Source organism: Poecilia reticulata, chromosome 10, assembly GCF_904066995.2.
Source record: "Poecilia reticulata chromosome 10, P_reticulata-male-v2, whole genome shotgun sequence".
Classification (NCBI taxonomy): Eukaryota; Metazoa; Chordata; class Actinopteri; order Cyprinodontiformes; family Poeciliidae; genus Poecilia; species Poecilia reticulata.
In genome coordinates this window covers 8,432,503-8,443,852 of record NC_088839.1, presented here as the reverse complement: position 1 = coordinate 8,443,852, position 11,350 = coordinate 8,432,503, and positions in this window count along the sequence as shown.

Here is an 11,350-nt window from a genome sequence, read left to right as displayed (position 1 = left end):
CATACTACTATATGTAAGATATTTTATTAGTAATTTCTTTCTGCAGGTCTATTTTGTTATAAGAAAGTATTGCAATATTCAAACCAGCAATTTAGCAGGATATGTAAATCAGAGCTAGACCTGACATATTTTGTCTTTACAGAATAACACTATTAAAAATATAAACAAGGACACAATGCAACCTTTTAGTGACTGTAATCTATAAAAAAGAGCTGCCTGTTTGCTAAGGTGGAGATGAAGACGGTCCATTCAGGAAAGCAGAGCTGCATCAAACTTTAACGTGGAACTGCAGAAAAAAGAAAAAAACAAAAGCAAACATTGAATTGTTAATGTGGTGAGTAGGCTTTTCTCACCATGAGAAAAGCCTATTGAGTTTTGCTTAAAAAACTTTTTTAAACATTTAAATCACATTTGTCTCATGAAGTGGATTTTTTTGCAAAACAAACTTATTTTGCATGTCAGAAATCTTTTCTTAATATTCTAAGTTGGAGTCAAAGTTTTGCTTGTGATTCTCACATGACGTCGTGGGCAGGGCCCAAAATCACAAAAGTTTTCTGATGTGTGAAAATAAAAGTCCATGTAAAAAATACTAAAATACTAGAGATATTGTTTTAGATTATAATTTTTGTCATGAAGTTGGAAACGGTGTGCTTTTTTCTTTTTCATTTTTCATACAGAAGATCCCACATAATGAAACGTATCCGTCTTCTTCTCTCAAAATTTTTAATTTATTTTAAAAACTAAAAGCAGATGTGATTATTTAAAAGAAATAAATTTCCTGAAGTACATGTTTATCAAAAATAATAAACTGTCTTTTTATTTAACCAGCCTCATTGAGCAGGACTGAATAAATATGGTCGCAAACCTCTATAGTAGCTGGTAACCGAGACGTTGATCACCCAGAGGCATCATGGGAGTTTCCTCAATTAAAATCCAGAGACAAAATCCCATCCTGTAAATAAAACAGATTCAGGAAAGCAAAAAGGGGAAAAGTCTCATTCAAGGACAACTTATTCATTGTAAATAAATGCTTCAGTAAATATTTAAAACCAAATGTTTTACAGTCCAGGTTTCATCTCTTTGAAAAAAAGAAAAAAATGTTTTTATTCTCTGTATCCCAAGACTCACACAGACGCGTTTTACCAGGACATAGAGCAGAACAGGCTGCTTGGTGAGCAGCTTTTGGTGCTGTGAGGGAGACAGGAAGGTTTCCAGATGTATGTTTGACTGATTTTGATTTGTGAGTGTGTGAAAGTGGAGAGATTAAAGTGTACGGTTGGTTTTAGTGGCGTGTGTCACATAAATTCATCTGGTTTCTTCCAGTTTGCTTTGGTTGAATTTGCTTGAATTGTTATTTGCACAGCAGGTTTCGGATTTCCAGTCTGTTTTCTGTGTTTCTCAATTCAATTAAGTTCAATTCAAATTCTGTTTATTTCAGTTCAATTCAGTCAAATTCAGTTCAGTTCAATTGGGTTAAATTCAATTTCAATTCAAATTCAGTTTATTTCAGTTCAATTCAAACTTATTTGATCAAGAACAACATAGTAACACAATGCTACATGTTAAAAACAGAGCTGTTTTGTACGCTGGTTTTCTGGCCACAGGCTAATTTGCAAACCCAGTCCTTTGTTGGACGTCGATTGAAAGACATCAAAATTAAAGATTCCCATCACACAAACACTGAATTTCACCATCTGTTTGCAAGAAAAAGCATGAAAATGCACATTAGCCCAAAGCTAATCCTCCACTTAATGTTAAAACTGTTTTTCCCCCCTTTCCATTTTTGAGGCCTGTGACCTTTGTACAGAGGTCACCAGATGAATGACTCCTCTTTAAATCCACTTCCTGTAAATATTTGACCTCACTTTTCAACGTGTCCTGAAGGTGAGATGGTGATTGCATTTGTTACTGTCAATAATGTGCATAAAAATATATTCCTGAAAGAAGCAGTATGACGTATGAATGTAAACGTGAATCCTGTATGTCAGGTTTGTAATGCAACTGGAAGACGTTTTACATTTAACTTTGACACATGTGAAGTTAAAAGGTGAATAAAGAAAATAATGAGATTTTTTGTGTTTTGTTTAAGGCAAAAAGTCCAATAAAGACTTTAAAATAGTCAAAAAATATATGTGAATATTAGGCTATGATCAATAAACTGAATCGCTTAGCTTTGTATACAGTTGTTGATTAGCATGATGTCATCTTATGTCAGATTTCAAACTGATCTGGAAAAGCTCAGATGTTTTCTAGAGCATCAGTAAAAAATTTGGTTAAAAACATAATTCACATGCTTTTTTTTAAGTCATTTTTGTTCTTTCTTTTTGGCTCAGAGGATCGTATGATGTGTACATAGTGTGACATCTCCCCCTGTTTGATTTTCGGGCTGTGCGCACAGCCAAAAGGTGTCCTGCAGCCAAGCTAAACCGAAAACAGCGATTTAGTTTTCAGTGAACAGAGTGAACTCTCCAGGAATGCTGCGTGTTATCTCGCTAATAATCTACTTAAAGATAATCTACAGAAAACAGTAATGAACCCTAATCTTCAGAACCGCATTTGCAATTTGGAGGTCAATTTGATAAAAACATGAGCACTTAAAAGGAATGTGGAAAACCAGCATGTCAGCCGTTTTGGACGGGCTTTTTACTTTCCAGAACTTGCGGAAAACGCTAAAAGCTCCTGCTGTAGATGTTGATTGAGGCTGATAGGTGGGGAGTTAAATCCCTGCTGCAACTCGCTGCTCAGGTTTTCTCAAGCTATTTTTCAGACAGCATGAAGACAGACATATGTTGGTTTTCCTTAAAAACATCTTCATGCTCTACTTTTTGTGAAGTCGCTAAGGCTGAAAGCTAAAACAGCAATCAGAAAGTTCATGAGAATGTTGCAGAGATACCAGGCTTCTTTCCATTTTTCTTTCTGGAAGTGCAGCTGTGAATCAGCATGTAATCGTCCAACAGAGGCAGACTGCAAAGCCTGCAGCACCTGCAGCACAGCCAGCTTACTGCTGATGGGGAAACCAGACGACACGCCGGCCCAGATCCCGAACTCACTGGGGCGTCAGACCCAAGGGATTAACGGAAGATAGAAGAAAAAAATCAATTAAAGAGCGAATGTGTAAGTGAGGAGAAACATGTCTTCACATTTCAAATGGCAACTTATATCGACAATGTTGCTCCGCGTCCAGGAAGGCAGGAACATAGAGCTAACAAAAAATAAAAATAAAATGGTTTTATTATTATTACTATCATTATTCTGTGGGTTGGCTGTTTATTCACATGTAAGAATACAGTGATTCACTGGCAGCACAGTAGCTGCGTTTCCATTGACTATATAATTGCGCACTTTCAAAACTAAAATGTGGTCTTTGATCAAAGCTTTGCTGCTAGGATGAGGTGGGCTTTTTTTGTTTTGTTTTTTGGCTTTATCATAATTGGTTTATTTGGCAAAAGTGGAATACAAAAACTTTTTTCACATCACACCAGTCACACAATCAACAACCGGATGTTGCCGCTGGTGGAAACCACGAAGAAGAAGACAACAGGAAGTAGTCGGAGACTTTACTTAATGACTAATCGTGTGAACAAACTTATTCACACGTGATTTTAATTGCGTTTCTAATTTAAAGGAAACACCGTTGCGTTCTTTCCGACAATAGTGTAACGTCAACAACGTTGTGCATGTATTTGTCATGGAAACGCAGCCACCGACTCTGACTCACTCTCAGCTTCCCATCAGGAGCCTTCTGACTGTCTTTGAGAAAAAGTTCAGAAATACGCAAACAAAAATGCTTAATGGAGAAACGACTTATTGTTTGTTAATATTTTTAAGTGAAGTAATACTAGTTTTAGTTTTGATACAGATGCTGAATTTATAATGCGTCTCATTCCTGTGTTGCTCTTGCTGCCTGTTAGCATAGGCACCTAACAGGCCCATGCTAATGGAGGACAGCCATCTTCCTGTCCTCCAGGAAGATGGCTCTCGACCCCAGGAAAAGGTCAAACGTCTATGCTATTTACATCTTTCTTCCTGATCTGTCTGCTGTATTTATTGGTCTTTGTTCTCTAACAAAACCTCTGAGCCTTTCGCAGATGGATGTTAATAATAATAATAATAATAATAATAATAATAATAATAATAATAATAATAATAATAATAATAATAATAATAATAATAAGTGGACTCTAAATTCCCACTTTGGTGATTTCTGGAAACCATGTTGTCCTTTTCTTTCTGCTTCGAGATTCACTTTGCTTTGTGTTGGTTTGTCTCATAAAATCCTGAGATAATTCAGTGAAGTTGGTGGGTTGCAAATGACAAACCGTGGAAAAGTTCACGGTTTTGATAATTCTCGTAACAAAAACTTTCTGTTCTGAAGTGTCCGATGAGGCGGGGTCAATTCAGGCAAAACAAAACAAAACAAACAAAACAAAACAAAACATCTGCATTCATATTCTGCTTTCATCTAAAAAAAAAAAGTCATTATTTTGACAAGTGCATATCTTTAGATTACATCTAGGGAACTGAAACAAGCCCTCAGGATGACTTTTTAAATATTTTGTTGTATTCCTGTTCTCAAGTATCAGTATGTGGCTTCCTGCACTCAGCTTGAGCGGAAAGGAAGTACACACCTATCCTGACTGTGCTTTTCCTCCACTGTTATACTGTGGCTAAACAGGGAGATTAACCCCCCCCCTTGTCTCAACACTAACAAACACAGCAACTTCTGCCCAGCCAATAATAACCCCTCCCTCCCCAACTCGTTGCTGCTGGAGGTCAAGGTGCCGTTCCTGTTCCCGAGGCGATGATGGATCACCAAGCGTTGACGTCTCCGGTGCTCAACTGGGGTTATCGGCGTTGCCACTTGGAAGAAATAAATGCCTCAGAAAGAAAAAAAGAAATCAATCCTCAACACAATGTGAGGTCACTCTCCTGCTGTTTCCTCTTGCTGCTTTATTCAAACATGTGCATTTTTGATGGGTTTTTTTCCTGTCTTTTGGTTTTTCTCACTGTGAAAACAAAAAAAACAACAAAAAAAAAACAGGTTTTGTGGAGTCCCATTGTTTTGTCATGATGGTCTCCTCTGAGCCGCAGCGTCCCATATCTGACGCAACCAAACTGCGGCGGCGAGCGCACAATTAAGCACATCTCGCACTGTGAAGCAGCGCAGAGAAAGAGGACTGATAACTGCCAGATGCGGTTTTGATCCAGAAAAGCCAGAACGCCGTTTCCAAAAGCTGTCGGAGCTACAGGAAAACAAAATAAATTACCGTTTTATTGTCACTTTCTTTCTGCTTTGAATTTGGCACCAGAAACAGAAAACATGTTTAAAAAAGGAAGGGAAAATTGTGCCAAGGTCGGTCGGTTCCCCGGCTGAAAAACAACGATCTCATTGTTCGAGATAGTGAGTAAATAATCAGTAGTGTTTGGGATGACCTTTTAGACATTTTCTACCTTGTTTTCAGAGAGACCAGATCGCGCGGGCCAACATAAATAACGTAACAGGCTTGACACGGCTGTTCGGTGTTTCTGTCTCGTCCTGTTAGGAGATATCTTTGACGAGATGCTGCAAACCAAGAAAAAGAACAACAATCCCCGTTTACTGCCTCGTAAATTGTTCATCGGCCAACCTACTCTCAAAATAGCTGGTATTTAACCCCTCAATCTAATAGAAACAAGGTCAAAGCCAACAATAAACATCTGTAGTGTTTACACCCTCAGCTGGCACTGGATCAAGTTCATTTAAAGCTCTGGGGAACAAAGTTTAAACAGGTTGCCATTTTTAATCTGAATCATATCTAAAAACGTGCTTCACGTGCTTTTAAGCTGAGTCCCATCTTGTCTTTGAAGCGTGTGTAACTCTTTTTGTTTTGGATAGTTTGTTTGAACCAAAAGGAAGGACGTAGAGTTCAGTGTCATACTGCGTTAGCCTTTTATTTTCATGCTTAGTGACCTGCAGAAAAAAAAAAAAAAAACGCAAAGAAGTGGATTCAACGTAAGAGAGAGCGCCCCAGAGCCAATGAAACTTGAGCTTTATTATTAAAAGAAATAAGTAAGGGTGCGTCTTTAGGAGCCATTCCAAGGATTTGTTGCTTTGAAGTGAGCAAATGTTCATTAGCACAGACAGAGCATCTGCACAAAGTTGCATGAGATTGAATAATAATAATAATAATAATTTTCTCTCGCAGGTTTTCTTTCAGGATTACATCCTGTTTAGTGCCATCCATCTTTGTTCAGCTTTCCATTTATAATACTTCTGCAATATTTGAGGAGATCTGCTTCGATTCTGTTGCACTGGAGAGAACCGTATGAGCGGCACACAAGGAATCCTTCAACATTTCCAGATCAGGCTGACTTAACTGGTGATCAAAATGTGAAAGCTAAAGGTTTAAAATGTTTTTAGAATTCAATTTTGGGGGATTATTTACTTAGAGCCATTCATTTCGGTTCAATAGAACTTGTCTATAAGTCTATAATCTTAAGAAGCAACACAGCGCACTTTGATAAAATGAAATTGAAAAACAGATGAGGAATAAAGTCATTGTGACTTTGACCCATTTCTGTTTGGGACTCACAGTGAGCGTTATTAGCCACAAATGGCCCAACCTGCCAGTACTACTCCAAGAGTTTAATAAAAATCTGATAAAAGTTAATTACAAACGCTTCCATGCATAAATTGGGGGTAATCTTACAATCCATACATTTTCTGTCTGACTCAAAATGCAGCTCATTTCCTTTCTCTTATGGTCAATCTGACACTTATACGCTGCTTTAGTTTTCAGAAACAACATTGGGATTTGCCACATCAGATCTGACGGTTCAGTTCAGAACTGGAAGGAAAACAGAAAGTTTTCCCTCTAAATCTGACGCTCCAGGATTTTTTAGAAAAGCCCCACCACCACCCGCATTTCTGAAATTACTATTTAAAACATGAGTAACGTTGGATAATCTTAGACTAGAGGTCTGCAACTTTTACTACCAAAAAAAAGTATTTTTACTCTCCTGCAATCATGTATGTATTTAAATGTTTTGCTTTGAACAGTTGAAGAACTTTTTGAGTGAAGCTTTACATCTCTTGCTGCTTTTACACCTGAACTTTCCCCTTGCGGGACAACAAATGCTGTTTCTATTCTACTCCATGCACATTTTCAAGATTCAAAGTAGAGGTAAAAATAGAATTTTGCAAGAAAATAATGGAAATCTCATTTTGTGGGATGAAACACAACGTAAAAACAAATCAGCTTCCAATCTAACGACATGAAAAACAGATCAAAAAGCACAATTGCTTGTACTTGTAGTGTCATTCTTTGTAAATATTGTAGAAGAAACTTCCTTTCTAAAACCAGAATTTATAGTCAAAGATATTGAGTGGCATTGTAGAAGACCACCATCTTACACCAATTAGGTGAGATAATAAATGGAGCCTTTACCAGCAACCACAAACATCTGTCTGAAACAGAACGGCGCATTACACGGTCGGCCAACCCATGTGAGGTAAGTGTCCTCTGGGATGAGCCGGACCGCACTCCATCTCCCAGCAGAGAACCAATTGAGGAAATCCTAGAAGGAACCGTGAGTGTTGGGGAAGGGAAACGGCGCGGAGACACACCAGTTCGGAAACTCTGGCTGTACTTCATGTCCTTGTTGCCGGGGGGGGTAAGAAACGGGAAGAAGAGCGAGAGAGCGGCATCCTGATGAGGATATCCGCAGAAAAAACAACTGTCGAGGGCAGAATCAAGCTGTCGAGTCCAGAAGAAAACATTTTCTCCTAACAACAAATATGATTTTTTTTTTTTTCTTTCTTTCTTGAAACGTAAAAATAAAACAACAGGAACCGCTTCTTGTAAAAGACAGCCATGCATGTTTTGATCTCTAAACCCAGAGGCGAAGACTCAAACGAACTCAGACCGACATTACAACCACTGCGCTTTGATCCGGTGGAACATCACAGAAGAAAGGAAAACACACAGAAAGTGCAGCGTTACGGCTCATTATGGATGTGCGGTTTGCTGTGTTGGGAGAGTCGTGCCACTAATCGGATGTTTCCTACATGCCTTTTGTCATTCCAGGGCGTGTTTTTTTTCTTCCTTTCTGTTTCGTTTGCATTCTTTGCTGTGTGCAAACCACCGCTTCATGTTGCACAATCTCACTTTTTTGGCCTGCGCTTAAAACACAAAGTATAGATTTGAAGCCAGAGTTACTTCTGACGAGGAGTCGCGTTGCTGAAACATAAAATCTTACCAAGTATTTTCGGTCTAATTTCTAGCACAAATAGTACACTTAAAACTTAAAAAAAACAAACTCACAAGTAACTTTTCAGCAAGATATAGACATAAAAACCAGTCAGATTGTTTCACTTTTAACAACACATAGTCTAATACTTTCTTTATCAATGTTAAAGAAATGCTTGTCTTAAACTAAGCTCCTATATCTTGCTGAAAAGTCACTTGCAACTCATTTCAATTGTACTAAGATATTTACAGTAGAAACTAGAAAATACCTGGTCAGATTTTGCGTTTACATCTTTGAGGCTCCGGCTGATTTATGGTGAAGGTGACTGAGAGCCCTCATGCATCGTTTGAGGTGAATATCGGTCAGCGATTTCTTTACTTCCATCCCCTCGATCGCTATCATCAACTGGGACGCTCCTTTCGACATATTTATAAAAACTTTGTGGAGATTTCTTTTGATAGCGAACCAGAGATTTGTGAGCCATCTGCTTCAAAGATAAAACATAAAACCCTGGGAGTCTCAGGTTTTTCACCTGCAGATGGTCATAAATAATTACTGTAATTATGGCAAACAGCTGCATGGTACCTCGGGTTTATTTTTTCTTTTTCCTCATGGTTCGAGCATCTCTTATGTCTATTATCAGCGGACAGAGGAGGAAATTAATGCACACAACTCCAATGGAAAAAAAGGGAGGAAAAACGCAAATGGGTGACTGGTTCTGATGGACAACCGACAATGGAAATAAGCAGCACTCTAAAACGCAAAAGGTTTCAATGTGGGCAAGAAAAGAACGACAGCATGAAACCAAAATGTGTTCTCTTCTATACAAGTTTGAAGTCATGGTTATTTATAATATCGGCATAAACCTTGTTCTGTAGAGTTTACATTTTCTCGCTGTATCCCATTGGGTTTTCTCCAGAATATTTCTGCTACACTGAAAACCACTTTAAATCTTTCCGCATTTTGTCACGTTTACAGTATTTCATCGAGGAAAACAACGCAGTGGAAACCGTGAGGTGGTAGGACGACTTGACTCGATTTTTCAGAATGTTTTAGGAATGTTTTATAGAAAACGAAAACACGAGCATGATTGATAGCGCCAAGACCCTCCTCCTGGCTCTGATTGGCTGTTTCTGGTGAGCACTGAGAGAAGGGGGAAGGAGTTTGATGTTTTTCAGGTTGTCAGCCTCATACCACGACACAATAACAGTTTCTTAAAGCTGCTTTAAGAAAAATTATTCTCCAGCAATCTTTACTTAATTGCTTATAGGGGACTAAGCAGGTGCTGGAACTGGATGGACAGACCGGACCAGTACAAACTCCTCTATGGTCTGCAGTGTTGCTTCAGGCAGCGTTCCTCCGTCGTGTGAGATGGAGAAGACTGTTAGTGTTTTGTCTCATCAAGAAACCACAAGAAAATTCAGTTTGGCCGACCAAAAAACGCAATAGCCTTTAAAAAGCTAATGTTGTGTGACAAAAGACGGTTTCGCATCTACAAATGTTTGTTTTGAAATTCCAGCCGAGATTTCTGAAGTCAGAAAAAATGAGAAAACCTCTCCCGCTTTTGTGGGAAAGGAATTTGTCTGAAATGTTGCAATAATGCAAACAAGAAAGTCTAAAACATTCAGGACCTCTTAATTTATCTAAATGACAGCCCAATTTACCCGCATGGGTAAATGGGTTGATGCCATTAAAAAAACTTTTTGAGCGATTTGACATGACATAAAAACCTCAACAATTGGATTTTCTGTTCCTACCAGTGCCTGATGGTTGCTCCAGACGTCATGCGGTACAGACAGACACATCCCTCCTAGGGAGTGGTTTTTATTCCCGTTCATCCCTCTGGACCTCAGCCTGATGGATCCCTGCCGTGCCGCTCAGGCAATTATCTCAGCTCCAAGACAATGAGGGGATCTGTCCCGCTCTTATCGGCGTTCTTCTTTTTGATCAGCCTCTGTTTGGCGGCCAAAAAAAATAACCAAACTTTAATCAAGAGTTCAAAGTTCTGTTGCTTCCTGAGAAAGGCGAGGAGGAAGCAGAAAACATGTTACAATAGCTCTCCAAGAGTAAATGTCCCATAAAACAATAAAGATCCATTCAACAAGGCGGCATCCTGTGTAGCATCAGGGACAGCAGCACGTCCACACGCAAACACACACACACAGGTGCACAGTAATAAGGCACTGAGTGCCATGCATAATGGTGCTAATGTCAGATAATGGTGTAATAATATGAGACTTTGTTAATGACAGTAATGGTGTCCCAGGAATAGTCACCTCCCAAAATAGAGCAGGGGATGGGTGTCATTAAAGAGACTCCAGAGAAAGGGCCTTTGTCTGCTGGGTGTGTGTGCATGCATGAGAGTGTGTGTGTGTGTGCGTGTGTGTTTTCAGCATGTGAGGGTTGGAAACTGTCCCTGTCTTCGGTTTCTCTGGCCCATTACGTGTCTAAGTAGATTTGGTCACTGGAACAGACAACAAATCCAGAAGCATTACAAAACATTACAAAATGGGAGCAACTTTTAGGATAAAAAAAAAAAGCTAGTGTGAAAAGATCTATTTCAGGTTTTATTTACTATTTAATTTTTCTGAGTTCATTTCCATTGATTTTGCAGACAGTTTGTTGTTGAATTGTTTATGTCAGGGTTGGCCTTCTACTAAATGTCTTTAGCTAAATGATTTTTTATTTCTTCAGACTGTGACCACAATTCAAGAATTTCATACATTTGACTGCCAGACTCTTTTGATTCTTTGAATTGGGACAAAATATTCAGTGATGTGGATTTTTTTAGCTTTAGTTTTAATTTCATGTAGTAATAGAACAATTGCACAGTTTTTATAGAGTAAGAATCAATCAGTGCCAGCAGCCTTAGGCACCTGTCTTCCCTGTTTGGAAGGGCAGCACTGAAATAAATTTTTTTGTGCTTCTTTACAATAACAATAAAAGTATTCTGATTCCGAATATAGAAAACAATTAACACCCAAACTCTAGGGACTATTATGGCTTCCTTTTAATAAGGCAGACACGTGACATCCTGTTTATATTTCTGGTCTCAAATCAGTTCAACATTGAAACATCAGCTTGCTATGTTTCAATGTTTGTCTTATTTGTGAGCATGTGG